The 16,501-nt window shown below is 40.8% G+C and overlaps 1 protein-coding gene across 2 annotated transcripts in view; it reads right to left on the bottom strand.

Annotated features, from left to right (window-relative positions):
- LOC135207879 (Bardet-Biedl syndrome 1 protein-like) overlaps positions 1-16,501 on the bottom strand; it is a 78,916-nt gene that overhangs the window by 16,381 nt on the left and 46,034 nt on the right. The window lies entirely within an intron of this gene.

Raw genomic sequence — 16,501 nt, 5'->3', positions numbered from 1 at the left:
GTTTGAATTGGAGGAGACTCCTTCAGTTTCCTTGTTTGGATTGTTGTGCTTCACTTTATTATTTAGTGGAGGAAAGGAGCTCTGTAGAGATTAGGTCTCGGTTATCTTTGAGTAGTTATGTGCCCATTAAATATTTGAAGAAACCCAAGCTTCCTCCTTCAATTAGAGTGCATTTCATAATTCTTCTGGTACTCTGACACACAAGCTTCTTTTCAGTCTGTCAGCTCTTGTCTTCCTAGTTTTTGGAAGTTGGAGAGTGCTGCTGCTTATGATAGAGGCACTTTACTGTCGCTTAAAATGTCTTTGGTCAGAGATTAAGTTTTCTGTGCTTTTGTCATTCCTTAAAAGAGGCATACTCATGAGACGGGCAAAATGCTTTGGACATGCTGAGACAGAGTTTTTGTCCAGATCTATGTTTAAATTGTTCAAGTTTTATCTTTTATTAATCTTTTGCTCAGTGTGATCGCCTCTTCTCGGCATCAGCTTACAGGGTTTGTAGCACCAGCTTAGGGTTTGGGATGCCAGTTTAGAGAGAGTGTAATGCTTAAAGTGTACGGTGACAGCAGGACTTTAGAATGGCGGGAAGAGTTTTAGAGTTTTCAAATTGAGTAGTCAATATGTGAATGTTCTTATGCTTATACTAACTCTATTTTGAAGAATTGAGAATAGTTATACTTCTGTCTGTTTTATCAAAGACTTGCACAGGATTGGGCAGCTGTTTGGGTTCTTCTTTGGGTCACCTTCTAAGGTGATAAGGGATGGTATATTTATGCAGAATTTCTTAGTTAATCTCTCAGTTTGTGGGGGGGGGGGGGGGGGAAGCCTGCCTCTTCTCTTATCTCAGGCCCTCCTTTTAAAGTCATACCTCTTTCTCACAGGTCTTTATACCTTTTGGGGATCTGTTCAGTCCTCAGGTTCCAGAATGAGACCAAGTGCAGGTTTTTGGGCTTGTTTAAAGCGACTTAGTGGGTTTCCCCTCCACTGGTATCATCTCCTATAGCCTTTCTATTGTATCCTCTCTAGCATAAAGTATCTCGTTCTTCGGTAGGATGTTGAAATTAGAGAAGAATGCGATGGCGCAAGTGTCGCTAATTGACATGGATTTTACTTTCACTTTCCTAGTTCCATAAGCAACTGGGTTTTGGTGCCCTGTGTTAGATATATGGAGACTGAACAACTCTATTCATCTGTCCCCATACTTCATGGTTTTTTCCAGAATAACAGTAAGATGATTGGTGGACATGCAGGATGCATTTTCCTCATGTCAATAGATCCTGAGTTATGCACGTTCCTTCAGTGTGCATTCGCAGGGAAGGTATTCCTGTTCAAGATGCTTTGATTCAGCTCAATTATTAACAAAGAATTTGTTGCCCTATGTGGTTCATGTTGTCGTTCATGAGTAAGAATTCTTTTCTACTGAATCGACTGGGTCAAGTCGGCCTGCTATGTCGACGGTATTATGAAGGCCAAGGATCATTTGCTTTGTCTGACTCTGTATGTGCATTATGAATTTCAGTAGACTTCACTAACTCCTTCCAAGTCCATTCTCGATCTGGGGGTGAAGGTAGACTCGCAATTTGCAGAAATCTTTGTTGGAAGATGATTAGACACTTCTTGCTGCTTCTCAAAGAATTTTAGCTCTTAACGAAGCTTCCTATGCAGTAGTGTCTCTTTATTAGGACACTTTACCTCACTGGAGAATTTCTTAGAATAATCAGGCACAGTTACAGTGTGGTCTCCACATAACAGAATTGCAACTTATAGCAAAAGTTCATTAAACTTTTAAGTAAATCCAGGACCAAACTTGTTGCTAGGTTCTGTAGTAGTTGCACTGAGACTATACATGACAAGTTAATTCTTAAACCTGCTTCCAAGTTTTGTTGTTTTTCCCTGCGTCTTGTTAAACAAAATGAGTTTTGAAAAGTTTTGCGATGATGACTTACTATACACAATGGAATGGTCAGCACTACAGCCAGTAATCCATACAGAGATTCTAGGGGGGTGGAAAGACCATAAGAGATTCCTGGTTAGTTTATTGCTAAGAGCTTGAACTCCTGGCAATATGGAAGAGTTTCTGCAAACACCCAGTCAGAAACAAAGTCATAGTGATAAAGACTACTCCTTTGGGCAAAAATGAAGAGCATATAATTGGTTTTCCAGTTCATTCCAGGGAAAGACAATGTTTTTTGATATTGAGTATTCAGGAAGGACAAGTGTCACCTATGGAGGAGTCATTACATCTTTGAGTCTGCCAGTTGCTGTGGAATTGGGGGAGCACTCAAATGTGGACTCAATAGCATGCGGATTAACGGGAACGACCAGTCTACTACTACTGCTACTCCTTTCAGGGGACCCTTAGGCTTAATCAATAGATGCATTTCTTCAAGTTTGACCCAATTCAGATACACAGATGGAATTATTTTGACTTTCTTGCTCCAAGTAGATCTCTCTCATATTCTTCCATTAAGGAAAAATTGATTCAAACTACAGAATTCCATGTGGTTCCACTAACTTCAGCATCCCACACTTAACTGCTTGGAGATGCTCGAGTGACTTCTCCCTTGGTAAGGTATCTCTGATTCTATCCTCAATCAAATGGAGAAACAACCTTGGCCCTGTATAAGAAGCAGGAGTTAGTGTATTGCTCTGGGAGCTGTTCTAGAAGAATTTTTGGCACCCGTACCCCGGTGGATATCAAAGTTTCTTTGCTTTCTTAGATAAAGTAAGAGTTTTTGCTGTCTACTTTTGAGGTTTTACTTTCTTTCCCTGGTATTGCATCATTGGATTTTCTGGTGATCAGCACCTTAAGGTGTTGAGATTAGTTGAGATTGAAGCCCCTAAAACTCAATACGTATTTGATCTCTCATTGCAATTTAGACACACTTCTAAATTCTATTGGCAGATCCTTTGGAGCCTCTGGAATCAGTTCTGTTAAAGTATTTGATATAAAACACTTGTTAGAACTGTAGGCAGTTAAGAGTCTATAAGGCATTTGTATAGGAAGTGTTATTTTTTTTTCATTAGAGCTGGGAATGAGTTTAAGGCTGTTTTTCTCAAGAACTGTAAGATTTCCAGATTTTAACCTCTTTGGTGGGGAAGGAAGAGGAAACACCTGTCCTAGTTAGTAATTAATTAAAATGTCATTTTTATGGTTATGTGTGTTTTTAGTAGTTTCCTAGAATGTCTTTGTCAAAGGATGCAGTGTTCTCTGTGACATTTAATCAGGTTAGTGCATCACAAACTAGTTCCATATCTTTTACCTTTGGTTGTGCCACTCACTACCTAAGTGCGCAGAATTGCATCTGAAAATGGTAACATCATGAATCTGCTGCTAGTAACAGGTGAGATCTTTTTCTCAATCTTATAGGCTCTGTATTAAAACTTGGTTTTATTGTAGTGTCTTACCGAACAATTATAGAGCCGTGATTTCCACGAGCGGCAGGATACTAAATTCAAATTTAGCGCGTCGGCGTCGCCAACACTGGTGGTGATGACGTCATCTCCCTCCACTCGCGGGAGAACCAGGTACAACTGCCCAGGTGAATTCAATTCTTTTCCTGCCGGCGTCCGGTGAACATCGGTGGTCGGTGCGGTTGGATGACTTTGCTTCGCTTTTTTTTTCTTGTGGATTTGATCTTCGGAATTGGTGAAGTACTCTTTTTTGGCGTTGTTGTGATTTTGCTTTTTATTTAGGCGTTGCCATGTCGGATTCTAGTCCGTCGGGAGTTAGGTTTTGCATCTCAGGATGTAAAAACTAGATTATCCAAGTTAGAGTATGATTCTCACACTAAATGTGTTAAGTGTAGGGGACAGGTTTGTTCAGCAGATCGAACATGTAACGAGTGTAGTGATTGGACTGATTCTCAATGGAAGTTTTTTAGTTCATACTCTGAGAAATTAGCTAAAGACAGAATTAGAAAAGCAGCGCTTAAGAGGAAAGTAGACTTAGCTCTGCTTCGTCTTGCGATGCATCTGTTTCCTTCTGTTTCTCCTCAAATTGTTATGTCTTCTTTAACTACACCTCCTATTCCTCCTACTAATCCCACTTCTCCGGCTTCCCGTGTAGTTTCTTCCGACACCATTGCCAGTCTGGAATCGAGGGTTAGATCAGAAAATTTTCGGTACTAGCGAATACGGTTTTGCAACTTGGTAATTCAGTTAAGACGTTTTTGGAGAAGCGGCTTCAGGTAAGAGTGTAGTTGAGGGTGCGTCTGTCTGTCCTGACACGTCTCCTAGACAAAGGTCACTGTCCAGCTCCCCCGCACCGGGGAGAAGACATACCGGAAGTCCAAGGGAGTCGATCGGGATTTGCCCACAGACAGGCGCCTCTCTTGTTGAGCCTGTTGCGCCTCAACAGGGCTCGGTTAAGCGTTGGAAAGGTGTTGCGGTCAGAACGCCTTTCGAATGATTCAAGCGATTCGTCTCCGTCGCGCGGCGCTCTTGGCGAGATTCGCCCGTTTCGCGTCCCTTAAAGAGGCGTTCAGGCGCCGATTCTTCGCCTCCTCCAGTCAAGCGGTATAAGGAGCCTGAGAGTAAGGGTTGCGCCGTGGCCGTTAGCGGCTCGTTCGTCGCCTCAATCTGTGCCTTTTTCGGCTCCATCTACTAGTAGAGATTGATTGTGGTTTTAGCGCTGTAGCTAGCAGTTCTAAGGGTGTTTCTTTAGGCGCTTTTTCGTCTGTTACGCCTGATGCGCCTGTTTCGCCTCGAATTTCGTGGCTCCGAGCGAGGCGCAAGTAGTTTTTTCCGCCTCCTGCTGAACATTTAGGCTCTTCCAAGCCTACGTTAACTGTTTTTGATTCGTCTCTGGCGCCTTTGCGCAAGCGTTAGAGATGTTAACCAAACTGGATGAATGAGTCCAAGGGTGGTTCGAAACCTTCAGATCCGGTTGTAGTTCCGTCTACTTCTTCGGCGTATCGGAGAATGAAGAAGAAGTAGAGGAGGAGGATTCACATCACCTCTCGTGTATTCACGTCTCCTTAGATTTCTTCTGGTATCTTATCCAGATTATTTTGAGAAAGCGGCTCTGCGCCTCCCCAACTTCGACTTTTTTGATGAGGAGGAAAACTCAGACCCTCCTCCAAAACTTGTTCTATCTAAAGCGGTTTAGACATTCGTTGAAAGAGACTGAGAAATGGATGTCTATGAAAAGAGACTTAGGGAAGGCTCTTTTTGCTTACCCTCCCTCTAAGTTGCTTCGTAAGAGGTATAGGTTTTATGTAACTGGGGAAGCTCCTTCTCTGGAGTTTCTGCCTCCTCCCAGGGAGACTTCTCCAGTTTAATCGATCCTCTAGAAGATCGGCTTTCGCCGCAGCTAAGTTTTCTTTACAGCGCCTGAGTTGGACCACGTTGTAAAGAATCAATTTAAACTTTTGGAAGTCTTTAGCTTCCTTGATTGGGACTATTGGCGCTTTAGCGGCCAAGATCGAAGACTGTCCTTCTCTTTCTAGGAGTTAGCGGAGGATTGGATTGGTGTTCTGTCCTGTGCGGACAAATCCATTAGGGATGGATGTGATGAGTTAGCTTCGCTCATCGCCTTTGGTACCCTTAAGAAAAGGCAACTTTGGTGCTCCTTTGCTTCTAAAAGGGTTACTTTCCAACAGAAGTCTGCTCTCTTTGTTTGCACTCCTTTGTGAAAGATAACTCTTTCCAGACGATGTAGTGTTGTCAATTTCGTCTGCGCTAGATAAGAAATCTACTTCGGATTTACTGGCACAGTCTACTAAGAGACCTAAAGCTCCTGTGGAGACTGTTCCTTCGGTTTCTCCGCTGGCCCAAGTGCCTTTTCGAGGGAGAAAACCCAAGCGCTTCTTTCGGCCGAAGTCGAATTTGCGACCTCAGTCTAAGGCCTCGGCCAAGGTTAACAAACCTTCCAAATGAAAGCTCGGTTCTTCAAGCACCAGTGGGAGCCAGGCTGGCTCTGTTTTGGGAGGAATGGCAGGAGGGGACAGAAGCCTGCCTGGGTAGTGCAAGTACTCAAGTTCGGCTATCGTATTCCTCTCGTTTCACCTCCCTCGCTCTCACCTGTGCCAATTCCATTCCAGACATACTCTCCGGGCTCAGACAAATTTCTGGCGCTAGCCGCAGAAGTGGAAGCGCTTGTTCTCAAAGAGCGATAGAACAGATAGAAGGGGATTTTCCTCCAGGCTTTTACAATCGCCTTTTTGTAGTTCCCAAGTCATCAGGGGGCTGGCAGGAGGCGGTTTTGGATGTGAGCGCCCTGAACTTGCATGTCCAGAAAACAAAATTTCATATGGAGACCACTCGTCGGTTCTGGAGTCCATCAGACAGGGGGGATTGGATGGTCTCTCTGACATGCAAGACGCTTATTTTCACCATTCCGATACATCGTGAATCTCGGAAGTACCTGAGGTTCATGTTCGAAGGCAAGGTGTTTCAGTTTCGGGCGCTTTGCTTCGGACTAGCGACTGCTCCTCAAGTTTTCACCAGGGTTCTATCCCCGATAGGAAGCTGGCTGCACATATTAGGAGTAAGAATCTCCCTCTATCTGGACGATTGGCTTCTCCGGTCGGAATCAGAGAGTCGGTGCATGAAGGACCTTGGAACAACTCTGGATCTTGCCAGAAAGTTAGGAATTTCTGGTCAACAAACAGAAGTCCCAGTTGGTTCCATCTCAGAGCATTTTCCTTTATTTGGGATGATTCTGAATGCTCAAGTTTTTCGGGCTTTTCTGTCCCCGAAGAGGGTTTCAAGGCTGTCTGGAGACAGTTCAGGAGTTCTTGGACAAAAAGGTAAGTTCTGCCAATCAGTGGATGAGGCTCCTGGGCAAATTGACGTCAGTGGAGAAATTTGTGACGTTGGGAAGACTGCACATGAGACCTCTGCAGTTTTTCCTGAGAGCCTCTTGGTGCAGGAAGACACAACCAGACTCGATTACCTTTCCTGTCACAGATCAAATAAAAGAGGACCTAAGGTGGTGGCTCTCTCGAGCAAGGTTGGAAGAAGGGTTAGATTTACGACCCATCCTCCCGAACCTACAGTTCTTTTCCGACGCATCGGACACAGGTTGGGGAGCCCTACTGGGAAATCAACGGACTTCAGGAGCTTGGTCGAGAAGGAGAAGAAGTTCCACAAATAAATGTAAGGAACTGTTTAGCAATTTTCTTGGGGCTCAGACAGTTTCGGAGCTTAGTAGAAGGTCTAGTAGTGCAGTGCATTCGACAACTCCACGGCTCTCTCGTACGTGCGGAAACAGGGGGGACTCAGTCTTTCTCTCTGTACGAAGTAGCCAAGGATCTCCTCCTGTGGATCAACGAAGCGAAGGTTCAGCTAGTCCCGAAGATTTGTTCGGGAAAGATGAACGTCCTGGCGGACGAGTTAAGTCGTCCAAACAGCAAGTGTTACCTCTGGAGTGGACTTTGGACAACAAGATTTGTCAGAAACTTTGCGCCTTTGGGACGACCGTCAATAGACCTGTTTTCGCGACATCAAGGAACAACCGTCTTCCTCTCTTTTGTTCTCCAGTCCCAGATCCTCTAGCTTGGTCGTGGACGCAATGCTGTTGGATTGGTCGGGTCTGGAAGCTTATGCATTCCCTCCGTTCGGTCTAATAAGAGAGGTGCTGAACAAGTTCATTTCGCACAGCAATGTAACACTAACGTTAATCGCTCCCTTTTGGCCCAGGAAAGAGTGGTTCCCGGACCGTTCTCCAGTTGTTAGTAGACTTCCCCAGACTTCTTCCTCCAGAGAAGTGGCTTCTCAAACAACCTCACTTCAAGAGGTTCCACCAAAACTTGTCCACTCTAGCTCTGACAGGGTTCAGACTGTCCGGAATCTTGTCAGAGCGAAAGGATTTTCAAGAAGAGCTGCAGAAGCTATCGCTCGTTGTAGGAGAGAGTCTTCTAACAAACTCTATCAAGGGAAGTGGAGAATCTTCAGAGAGTGGTGTAGAAGTGCTAAAGTCTCTACTTCTGCGACCTCTTTAACAGAAATAGCAGATTTTCTTCTATTTCTTAGGAACTCTAAGAAACTGGCTCCTTCGACGATCAGAGGATATAGAGCCATGCTCTCTTTCGGGTTTTTCGACATCGAGGTTTGGATATTTCCTCCAATTCAGATCTGTCGGACCTCATTAGGTCTTTCGAAACCACTAAGCTCCCGCAAGATACAGCTGGCTTGGGAACTTTAGAGTGTTGGGTGCCGTTTAATTCCTTCCCATGGGCCACCGTTTGAGCCTTTGAAGTCAGGCTTCACTCAGGAACTTGACTAAGAAGGCACTTTTTCTTATTGCACTAGCTTCTGCTAAGCGTGTCAGCGAATTGCACGCTATAGACAAAAGAGTCGGTTTCTCTCAAGGCAATGCTGTATTTTCGGTATCTTTGACCTTTCTAGCCAAAAATGAGAATCCTTCTAATCCTTGGCCGAGGAGTTTTGTGGTAAGGAACTTATCTGATTTGGTTGGACATGAGGAGGAAGAAAGGCTCTTATGTCCAGTCAGGCTATTAAGCAGTATCTGTTTGCCACTAAGGGTATTAGAGGACAATCTTCTAAGCTCTGGACCTCGGTTCAAAATCCCTCTCGTCCTCTTTCTAAGAATGCTATATCGTTCTTTATTAGAGAGCTTATCAGGGAAGCTCACTCGCAGTCCGAGAACGACAATCTTTCCGTTCTGAGAGTTAAAGCTCACGAGGTTAGAGCAGTGGCAACTTCTTTAGCATTCAGAAAGAATTTATCTTTAGCTTCGATTCTTCAGAGCACGTTCTGGAGATCGAATTCGGTTTTTGCGAGTCATTATCTCAAAGAGATAGAAACGGTTTTCGAGAATTGTAAAACGTTAGGTCCGGTGGCGGTTTCTGGCATGGTGTTGGAGGAACGGCACAGGGGTCGTCACCTCTATGCTAACTTTTCACCTTGAATAGGTTGTCGAGTTCAAGGAAGCGGGGGTGGGGGTACTGGATACCTGGGATACTCACCAGTCTGTTAGGTCAGATTTTACAATGGTTGGGTATATATGTTTTTAAATCTGGTGTTGGTGACAAATGTTTTGTATGATTGAATTTCTGGTCTTAGCCCAGGGCAAGGGCAATCTTTGTTGTTACTATCCTCCGTCAGTCAGCCTTGACTCGCTTGAACTACGGAAGGATTCCACTCCTGTAGAGGCTAACTTTGGTCAAATTCCAATTCCTCTACAATAGTAAGAAGAGCACCGACCAGAGGCAGTAACAGTCTGCTGTAGCTCTCTTACAAGGTAAGGTACAACAGACACCTTGAGTGTTTACTGGTATTGCAATAAATGTAACCATTTGAAAATACTAGTGGTCCACTGAATCCCACCTTCCCATAAATGTGTAAATCAGCTCTATAATTGTTCGTAAGACACTACAATAAAAATGAAATTTTTCATTATTAAAATGAAGTTTTATTGTATACTTACCGAACAATTATGATTATTACCCACCTCCTCCCCTTAGGTGGACGGACGGGCAGAAAGAATTGGGATTCACCTGGGAAGTTGTACCTGGTTCTCCCGCGAGGAGGGAGATGACGTCATCACCACCAGTGTTGGCGACGCCGACGCGCTAAATTTGAATTTAGTATCCTGCCGCTCGTGGAAATCACGGCTCTATAATTGTTCGGTAAGTATACAATAAAACTTCATTTTAATAATGAAAATTTCATGTTTTGATATTTTGGGGAGCATGAAGGTACAGCATTGTATATGAGCTTATCTTATCATAAAGGTATTTAGTTTTAGTTGACTTCGTTTTTGGGGCTTTCCAACAGTCACATCGGTCCTGTCGGACCACTTCTTTTTCATTCTGGTTGAATTGAAGTGGTTTTCTCGGCAAGACTGCTCTTTGCTGCACACACATGAAAGCCTTGCTCACTGAATGGCATCCAACTTCTGGTGGCAGTAAGATCCAGAAAGGATTCAAGATTGGGTAAGAATGTTTTTGGGTTTCATACAAGAAACTTTTAGCTTGATTGGCCAAGTGGTTCTTGTCTGGTTGCACTTCCCACAATCCTCTTTTCAATGTGGAAATTGGCTATCTTTAACATTAATTAAGATTCATCCCAAATAATATGAATTTTTATAATGGAATATATTATTTGGATACTTCCCGTTAAGGTAGATCCTGCACAACCTCCCCACAATTTAGTGGCTTCTCACGGAGAATTCTGATGAGCTAAAACATAAGTAACACACCTGTTGGAGATCAAGTATAATAGACAGTCATCCGGATCAGCCATATGAGCTTCTTTTGTTTGAATGCCGAGTCACCTATCGGTGCAGAGATATGACCTAACCTATTTTTAACAGTAGGTAAATATCCAAATAATAAATTTTAGAAAATTTATATTTTCTACTAATACTCCACCTTCTGTCTCATAGTTTTCATATGAGTAGGTTTGGGTCTACCAACTTCTTTGGTGCCAGAGGAGCCCAGCTGATATGTACTATTCTCCATGACATCTCCATTTCCCTCTCATCATGTTATCTTATATACTATATGAAACTTATTAATATCCTTCATGGGATTAGTTCTCACTATCTTAGCACTGGAGTCTACCATTTCTCTTAAAAGGCATTATCTCACATCAATAGAATCTTTAGATTTAGTGTTAAATTGGGTTTCATTTATTAAAGAAAAAAAATCTTGGGCTGGCCAAATGAGAGTTATGTTTAAATCAGTGGTTGGGGTAAAACTGGTTTTTAGATCTTATTTAACTTATATAACCCATCTCTTTAATAATTAGATTGTGTCAGTCTAAGAGCATCATATTTAAGCGATGTTATGTTATTTTTGGTCACTTATTTGCCCTATAGATTTTTAACAGATAACCCCTTGACTCAGCGCGGTGCATAGGGAATGTTAATTACCAGTTAGTAAAGCATATTTTTTTAATATCCAAAATTCATCTGCAGCATATGCCAAAGCTTGGAGGTAAAACTCTAGGGAATTTTATCCTAAAGACCTCTTCAGTTACTAAATTTTTTAATGAATGCAGTTTATCAGATGAAATCGGAATTGTAGGTATTCAGTGTTTGATGTTTTTAATTAGTGTTTTAAGGTAAACTACCTCAAATAATACTATATAATAATGATTTTAATGCTAAACTCATTTAAATGGGAGGTATTGATGTTGAAACAAAATCCAAAGGCTTATGTGGATTTGAGGCCATTCAACAGATATTGATAATGAACAATAAGCTTAAGAAAAAACGAATGTAGTAGTTAGACAATGGGGTCATTCTAGAATGCATGGGTGTTGAAGGCATCAACATTTTGTAAGGCAAGAGATACTTAAACTCAGAAAATTTTAGCTGAGACAATCTTGCAAAGCATTTAGCCACTTGAAACTTTTAGATAGGTGGTGAATTATTATCTTACTCTTCTGTATTGCCATTCTTCATCTCCTTGGAAGTTAAAGTGTTGTCTCTTGTATAATGTGAGTTGGGGTGCTTTAAGTGTGATGTACTTGATTATATGTATCAAAGCAAAAAAAAAAAAATATATATGTATTTGATTTTGTGGTTTTTATTCAATGGTGCATAAGCACTAAATAAACATTGATTTCAATTTTCAAATTATTCATACAAATTTTATCTTTCCAGGAATTTGTCTGCCATTCAAGATCGAGAGATTTGTTGCTATTCGATATCATGTAAAGAGAAGGATAACATTGATATAACTCTTCAATGGCTAATTTCCCACTCAAAGTCTGGAGGTCGTTAGGTCATAATTGAGTGGTCAGATGAATACGTATTTAGAACTTTTGGAATTGGTGACGTCCAGAGATTTTAAGGATCGACAGTTCTTGCTGTAGTATCTAAAGGTAAAATTTAGTCCAACATTTGATAAACAGTACAGTAGATTGAAATTGATTCATCAGTAGAAAACATAGGCTTTCATAAATTTGTGGTTTTATTCAGGTTCATGGATTGACAATTGATGTTAACTACAGTATGTGAAAAGTAAATTAATAACTAGAAATAAAACTTAAGATTTGGATTAGATAATGCGTTTTTTTATTGAACAGGGAAATTCTTCAGTCACCTTAAAACAGATAGAGGTAGACATATACTGTAGTAAGATAGTGACCGACATTTTAGAAAGAGGGACTTGCAGGCGGTTGTTGTGAGCGCAAATAAATTACTTGTATCTTTTTGTATAGCTTTTATACTGTCAGTATTTTCTGCTGTTGTTTTGGATCAGTGCGTTTATTTTATTTGCAAGTGTTACCTTTATGTACTTTTTTCATTCTGCAACTTTTCTCTTGATCATCTTGTAAAGCCATTATTAAGTTTAAGAAATTTGTGAATATTTTTTTTAACTTACGCTTAAATGTAATTTGAAATGTAACTAGTACAGTATACCTAATTGTATTTTATTAATGTCTCCTTCAATTTTTCTGAATATATACATCATAAGTGAATATTAAGTGTATAATTCACTATTAGGTTATGTATATTTGTAATTTGAAAGTGCAGTAGTCTATCATTTCATATTTAAGTTTGGGGAATATTGCTTAGTGTCTTACCTTATATCTGGGTAGCATAGCCATCATAAAATCCACACTTGCAATTTGAGATGAGGTAACTAAGGTCATCTCATGGGAGAACTAATTTTTCTAAAAGTCGCTAAAGATTTATTTTATAGATTTGAGCCCCCCTTTTTCTTCTTCTTTGCTCTCTTTTCTTAGAAAGAGTGGACCATTCCTCAGCACTTGGCTTCAAGTTGTCATATCAATTGCTCTGTGTTTTTGTCTGGTGCATGTCTGGTCTCCATAAGTGTGTGTATTTTGGCTTGTAAGTGTGCCTGTGTTAGGTTTGTGACTGTTGTAGAATGCCTGGTCATGTTTTTGTAATTCATCACAGATTATTGAAGGATTATGATGAACTTCCAAGCCTCAGTGCCAGAGTTGATGGTCTGACAGAGGTTGGTTGCTATTCACGAGGATTACATATAACTAAGTGGATTTGCACATACTAGTGCTCCAAGTTGCAGGTAGCTGGTCAGGGTGTCTCGTTTACAGGTTGATATGAGTATCCCGACAGGAAATGGTTAGAATTGTTAGTTACCACTGTTACCATTTTTTTTTATTTTTTTTTTTTCTGTAAGTCAGAGGGGTGTTAACTACTCTAAGCATTTGTTTTTTATAGTATATGGTCTTTTATATTTGACACCTAATAGATTATGAAAAGACATCATAGTAACCCATCAGGTAATTTGTATTTCAACAACTTATACATTGAACATATTTCAAGATTACTTAACCTGATTGATACAATTAGAATTCAGTGTGGTGCAGTTAATGAAGGCTGAAAGAAAATGCCTTCATCCCTGATGTACTATTTGTTTTTATCTCTTGAGATATTAGCTCTTAACCACATGTGTGGCAATGACAAACTTTTTTTAGACCAAATTTATTCTACAAAATTTAATTTGCTTTTTGCTAGACCCTGACTGTGTAAGACATATTTTTTAGGAAATATTTCTAATGTAGTTCTTAAAAATACCATTTAGAATTAGAAGAAAAAGATCTGATAAATATGTTGACCCTAGAGACTATATATGCTGATAGTACATGTAGATAACGTCACACACACAAAATATGTTGGCCAGATTACGTTCAGGAGTTGCGCGGAATACGAGAAAAGCAAGTTAGCAATATATATCAGTATATAAATATATATATATATATGTATACACAATTTGCTGATATATATGAAATTAGGTGTGTGTTGATTGGACTGTCTGAGCCTTAGAACTTTGTGCTATTACCATGAATCATGGACATTGCAGGCCCAAAATGTTTTCTTATGAATAAATCTTTCAGTAAAGCACTTGGTCACACTCATGTCACTACACTTTTGTGAATTATATAGGAATAATTAATGTTAGTCTATCACCCATTTTAGTGACCTGAATTCATAGTGCTTGCCATTTGTTATAAATGGTTCTTATCTGCCTACTGAAACTTGTGAATACAGCATGTTCTGTTGTCAAAAGTATATTAGTTTATTTAAGTTTGTTAATACGTATGTAGAAGTGAATAGTCATTAAAGCTTATTATGATTTCATGTTTGAAAACTGAATTGATGTTATTGCAATTATATGTTTAGTCTGTGATGTTTGTTATAACCTAATATAAGATTTTCACATTATTATTTTATTCATATGATGTACATGTTAAAGAATATATGCTAATATTGAAATATTTCTCTGTTACCTTAATGCAAATGTTCAGATATTACATAAATTTCAGTTTCATTCGCTTGTAGGAAATTGAAACTCACAAATTGAGAAGTGTAAAGAATATATTAAGTCTGTGCATATACAGTAGACCCTTGACTCACGAACACAATCCGTTCCTAGACCTTGGTCGTGTTCCAAATTGTTCGTGACTCGGAGCTAATTTCCCCATAAGGTTTAATGGGAATAATATTAATTGGTTCTCGACCCCTACGAACCAATATATATTATGTATATTTTGCCTTTTATTTTACACAGATATGTAAAAGTCAGTGTAAAAAAACCTTAATATATCTAATAATATAATTTAAAATGGTAAACTAACACTATAAAAACGTTTGTAAAGTGAACACTTACTATGACTGGCGAGACTTCTGGCTTGACGGACAAGAGAAGAGGAGGGTGGTGGGTGGGGAGGAGGTTATTGTGCGGAAGGAGACCCTCCCCCATCCAGGTCGGGGAGATCTCGTTCCGGAGATTCAACTCTTCTAGGTTTTTTTGGTGAACACGGTTTTAATCACAAACTTCACCAACTGATCCTTTGTTGCCTTTTTCCTTCCTTGCATAACTTTTCTGAAATGGCTCATTAAATTTTCATTGAGCATATTCACGATCCTGTTCGTAACAATTTTGTCCGGATGATACAATTCCAGGAAGCACTGGACATCATTCCACTTTTCCAATGCGGCTTTTATCACATCACTGCCTGACATCTGTAACTTCCTCCCCAGCCTCCTTCTTCGTCAGTTGATTGCTCCGAGCAAGTTGCTCCTGCGCTCTTTGTGGAGTTGAACAAGTTCGTCCGCAGTCAAATCTTCTGAATGTTCAGCGACCAATTCTTAACATCTTCGTCGTTGACTTGTAGACCATACGTTGCCCATGGACACAATTTCTTGCACAATCTCTGCATCGAAGCCCACAAAGTCACGGACAGTTACGCACTGGGGCCCAAAGTTTCCGCCACGCAGAATTTAATGTGCGGTACGTAACTTCAGTCCATGCGTTATCAATGAGGGTTATGCAGTGAAAAACATTAAAGTGCTTCTTCCAAAATTCTTTTAAGGTTAATTTTGTCTCTTCAGTTACACGGAAGCATCTGGAGAAGAGCGCCTTCGTATATAATTCTTAAAAATTAAAATTGCTAATGACTTGTTGGTCCATGGGCTGGAGAACAGAGGTCGTGTTGGGTGGAAGGAACTTGAACTGAATGAAGTCATGTTCACTGCAGTCAGCCAAGTACGAAGGGTGTGCCGGGGCATTATCCATGATCAGAAGGCACCGCAGGGGTAGCTTGTTCTCTGTTAGGTACTGACTCACGGTCGGCGCAAACACTTCATCAATCCACTCCATAAACAAGTTCCGTGTCACCCATGCTTTTGTATTGGCCCTCCACATTACAGGCAGTCTGGCCTTATTTACGTTGTGCTGCTTAAAGGCACGCGGGTTATTTGAATGGTAGACAAGTAGCGGCTTTAGTTTCAAGTCGCCACTGCGTTTGAGCATAACAAAAGCGTAAGCCTATCCTTCATTGGCTTGTGGCCTGGGAGCGCCTTCTCTTCTTGGGTGATAAATGTCCTGTTGGGCATCTTCTTCCAGAAGAGGCCCGTTTCATCACAATTGAAAATCTGTTGAGCGACGTATCCTTCGGCCTCCACGAACTCGGCAAACTCAGTCACGAATGCCTCAGCAGCAGCCTTGTCTGCGCTAGCAGCCTCACCATGCCTAATTACAGAGTGAATTCCAGTTCTTTTTCTTGAAGTTACCAAACCACCCTTTACTAGCCTTAAAATCATCGGCGTGGCACTAGTAGAAGGAGTTTCCTTCAGCAAACTTCTGATACACTTGCAGCTTTCTCGCAGATGATCGGCTCGTTTACACTATCACCTGCCATCTGTTTCTCATGTACACCACTTCAAAATTATTTTTCTGCCTCTTCGAGGGTTGCGATCTCATCTTGGTAGTACTGTCACTCCCTTCGCAACATTTGCTTCTTTAATGGCATCCTTGTTTTTCAAAATTGTCGAAAATTGTCGACTTGGCCATCTTGTACTCACTTGCGATATCGGTCACGCGAACACCACGTTCAAACTTTTCTATAATTTCTTTCTTTATTTCAATGGTTATCTTCCTCTGCACCCTCTTCTCACCATCACTCTTCACTTTCTTACTTTCACCACCACTCTTCAACTTTCTTAGGGCCATTATAAGAAGAAAATCACAAGTTTTAGCGCAAAAAAATGCTAAGCGATTGACGAAACGTCTTGTACACAATGAGATGAGACAAA

This window comes from Macrobrachium nipponense, chromosome 34 (genome assembly GCF_015104395.2).
Source record: "Macrobrachium nipponense isolate FS-2020 chromosome 34, ASM1510439v2, whole genome shotgun sequence".
Taxonomy (NCBI): Eukaryota; Metazoa; Arthropoda; class Malacostraca; order Decapoda; family Palaemonidae; genus Macrobrachium; species Macrobrachium nipponense.
Note: the sequence above shows the minus strand (reverse complement) of the source record. Positions and strands in the feature narration are given on the sequence as shown.